Source organism: Frankliniella occidentalis, unplaced genomic scaffold (genome assembly GCF_000697945.3).
Source record: "Frankliniella occidentalis isolate FOCC.00 unplaced genomic scaffold, Focc_3.1 Scaffold291, whole genome shotgun sequence".
Lineage (NCBI taxonomy): Eukaryota > Metazoa > Arthropoda > Insecta > Thysanoptera > Thripidae > Frankliniella > Frankliniella occidentalis.
Genome location: NW_026267417.1, coordinates 108,494 through 113,026, shown reverse-complemented (window position 1 = coordinate 113,026; position 4,533 = coordinate 108,494).

The following is a 4,533-nucleotide window of genomic DNA, read 5'->3' as shown; positions in this document are numbered from 1 at the left end:
CGAACGTACACACGGACAGACAGACTCACGACCGAGACAACGCCTGACCCCTCAGCAACTTGGACTGAGCTTCGCTCAGCGAAAATCAAAAACTACAGGTCGCAAAATGTATTTTTATCAAATATTTTTTTTTTGCGTTCCTAAGGGGTAACTCGTCAAAGTAGAGCCCTGTGGGCGAAAATTTCGTCCGTTTGGCTCTATCTTGTACCGTTTAGGTGCTAGGGGGCAATTCTTGGCAAAAATGAGGTGAAAATGATCAAATGGTCGATTAAATCGTTCAAAAGACTTCGAAAAATTGTGTATACACTCCTATTATCCCGTCTCGGGTGTCAGCGCCGCAGGCCTAGCTATATGTGCGCCAGGCGCGTCGCAGCGTAACAGTGTTTCGTGAGATATCGCGAAGCCTGTTACGCGAGACGTGGTCTGGCGTACATATGGCTAGTTTATAAATTGGTATAATTTCTGTTAGTTTATTTTCTTGTGGGAACTCCCCTTCTTCATAAGATTGGTTTATGATTATTGTTAGGAGTGGTGTGATACTTCCTTCAATTTCCTTAATGACGTGGTTGCTAATACCATCTGGACTCGAGTGCTTGTTAGACAGACTCTTTATGATTTCAGTAACTTCTGAGATAGACACTTCTTGTAGTTCAATGCAAGTTTTACTTTGAGGCACAAGTTCTAGATGGTCGCCTTGCAGCACTGGAAGTGAAGCAGATAGAGTAGGCCCAACATTTATGTAGAATTTGTTCAGTGCAGCGGCTATGTTCGATTCGTCTGCATGTGTATGACCTTCATATTTAAGAGCTGTTATTTCGGTTTCTTCGGTATTATTGATGTTGGCTGCCGTCTTTAGTACCGTCCAGATATTCTTCCTTGTTGCAACTAATTTGTTTATTTTCTCTTCATAGTACTTGGCTTTTAAAGTTGTTCTTAGCAAGTTTACTTTATTTAGCACTTTTTTGTATTCCTCTTGATAGAAGGTACTATTGGGGTCGTTCTTAGTCCTTTTCCATAGTTTCTGTTTTCTTTTTGTCAAATCAGTCAACTCATTACTGGCCCATGGGTTTAATTTCCTGTTTTTGGATCCATTCATCAGGGTACTCTTAGTAGATTGATCGAGGGCGTTGATTATTTTGGTGTGTAGATACAGAGACTTTTCTTGCATCATCTTTTCTTGGTCTATTATTGGATCCTCTTTAATATGCTCTACTAAATTTTTGGCTGAGTGATTAGCGAAGCCCATTACTCCACTGACGCGAAAAGTTTCATTCTGTTTGTCTGTTTGTTTGTTTGTTTGTATGTCTGTCCGCACGATAACTCGAGAAAGAATTGAAATAGCGACCTGGGATTTTCAGGGTCGTTTTGTATCATAAAAAGACAGATCGAGTTCGAAGATGAGCATTCTAGCTCAAAAATTGGCTTTTAAAAAAATCAAAAACAACAGGTCGCAATATGTGTTTTTATCAAACATTTTTTTATGGGTTCCTAAGGGGTAACTCGTCAAAGTAGAGCCCGATGGGCGAAAATTTCGTCATTTGTTTGTTTTATTTATTTGAGCAAACCAGTTTTGTTTCTGTTCTCTTTCTTTCTTTCATTATTTATTTCATTTTAAAAAATGCAAGTGTAGAACCTCTACACAGCACTGAACATAGAACCTCTACGCCAGTCTTCAGAGTGACTATATATCACCGTAGAACCTCTACGTGATCTATTGGTGTAGAACCTCTACACATTTCTTTAACGTAGTAAATTCCTGAGTGTAGAACCTCTACACAGTGTAGAACCTCTACACATTAATTTTAATTTTAAAAGAAAGCTACTAGCAAAGTCACTAGTATTGCACAACTGACACTCAAGTTACAGCCAGTCTAATAACTGTGCTCATTACAAGGTAGATGTACGCCAGACCACGTCTCGCGTAACAGGCTTCGCGATACCTCACGAAACACTGTTACGCAGCGACGCGCCTGGCATACATCTACCTTGGCCTGCGGCGCTGACACCCGAGTCAGGTAGTGCAAAAATGTGCACAAAGATACGGGCCTCCGGCCCGTCAACGCTTGTCAGTTCGACTAATTATGCAGGGTTGTACATTTTTTCGCTTATTTTCGCCAAAAACACCCTCTAGTGCGTCAACGGTTTGAGCTAGAGCAAAACGGACGAAATTTGCGCCCAAAGGGCTCTACTTTGATGAGTTACCCCTAAGGAGACCATAAAAAAATATTTTTAAAAAACGTCATTTTTTGGACCCGTTGTTTTTGATTTTTTAAAAATCCAATTTTGGAGCTAGAATGCTCATCTTCGAACTTGACTTGTCTTTTGAAGGTACAAAACGACCCTGAAAATCCCAGGTCACTCGCTCAATTCGTTCTAGAGTTATCGTGCGGACAGACACACACACAGACAGACAGACAGACGGACAGACGGACAGACAGACAGACAGACAGAAAAAGTTTTTTCCGACCAGACGGAGTAATAGGCTTCGCTAATCGCTCAGCCAATAAAGAAAAACTGTCTGAGAACAAAAACATTGGGATTCAAATTATAACTTACCACAAAAATATGAACAGAAACCACAACTAGGCACACCAACCACTTTAAAAACATACACAAGCCAGAAGCGTCACTAGCCCCTCCTGACGCTATGGGCTACCGCCGCTTTTCAATTCAACATAAATCACTCACACAGAAAAATTACACAAAGATTAATATACAGAGTGAAACTCGGCCCATGACCTGACGAGAGTTCAGGTTTGGGTGAAAGGATAAGACTCAAATGTTGTTCAGATTCATATATTCTCACCAGAGCGATACATACAATATATCCTCAGACACTCTACCCAAGCAAGCTGGAGTTCCTGGAAGACGCCAACGTATAGCTAGATAGATGAAAGGGAATGCCTCCAATGCACATGCAGATACACATACACATTGCAATACAGATACAACAGTGGTGGAAAGACTAGAACATGAATGTATGAGAAATGTCTATCTCAACAGAATGTTTAAAGAAGGTTAGTTTGTATTGACTTGAAAAGAACTTATAATTTTACTGGGCGGATGAACAAGTTAATTTGTCATCATTGTTGAACTATTTCAGTGTTCCATGAAAAATTGCTTAATAATTAGCCCCTTTCGTTGAATTGCTTAATTTAATTTTTCAGAAACCTACCAAAGAAATGTGCTCCGTTCCTGCTGGTCAAAAGTCAATCCAGCAGAAAGCGGCTAAAGGCAAGATATGTGATGGCAATATTTCAAGCACAGTTATTGATGGAAAAAACAAGAAGCATGCTAAGAGCAAGCCTGCAGACTCTGTAAGACAGAATTTGTCAAATAATGTAAGCTTATATGGCCTATTTAAAAACAAGGTAGATGTACGCCAGACCACGTCTCGCGTAACAGGCTTCGCGATACCTCACGAAACACTGTTACGCAGCGACGCGCCTGGCATACATCTACCTTGGCCTGCGGCGCTGACACCCGAGTCAGGTAGTGCAAAAATGTGCACAAAGATACGGGCCTCCGGCCCGTCAACGGCCCGTCACTTTGACTAAGCATGCAGGGTCGTACATTTTTTCGCTTATTTTCGCCAAAAACACCCTCTAGTGCCTCAACGGTTTGAGCTAGAGCAAAACGGACGAAATTTTTGCCCAGAGGGCTCTACTTTGATGAGTTACCCCTTAGGAGACCATAAAAATATTTTTCAAAAACGTCATTTTTTGGCCGTTGTTTTTGATTTTTCTAAAATCCAATTTTTGAGCTAGAATGCTCATCTTCGAACTCGACTTGTCTTTTGAAGGTACAAAACGACCCTGAAAATCCCAGGTCGCTCGCTCAATTCGTTCTCGAGTTATCGTGCGGACAGACACACAGACAGACAGACAGACAGACGGACAGACAGACAGACAGAAAAAGTTTTTTCCGACCAGACGGAGTAATAGGCTTCGCTAATCGCTCAGCCAACAAGCTATTTCCTAAATGAATCATCAGTTTCTTTTCTCTTTATTGTATGTCACTAAGTGAATTGCACATTTATATTTTACAGAAAACTTCTAAAGAAAATTGCCCTCCTCTTCCAAAGCCTGTTGTCAAGAAGACAAATGCAAAGGGTAAGAAAAAGATTGATGTTTCTGAGCAGGTAATTAATTAAGTTTGATATTGTGCACAATTAGGTTTAATCTGTTATTTTTAAAGCAGTAAGTACATTGGTGTTATTTTTCTACCTGTCTCTGCAGTGTGCAACAACTAGTGAAGAAACGAAGGCTGCTCCCCACCTCCCCTCTAACAAACCAAGCAACAATAATGTAAAGCAAAACCAGCTTGTGAATGGAACTTCAGCCTCTGCCAACAAGGTGTTTTTAAATATCTATCTAGTTATAAACTAACTTTTACAGCTATTCATTCTTTGTAGTATGTACATGCTCATTCTAATTTTACAGAATAATTCAAAACAAAATCGCTCTGATTCTTCTACAAAGTCAAGCGTAAAGCAGTGGAAAGGAACTAATGGAAACTCAAATAAAACTGACA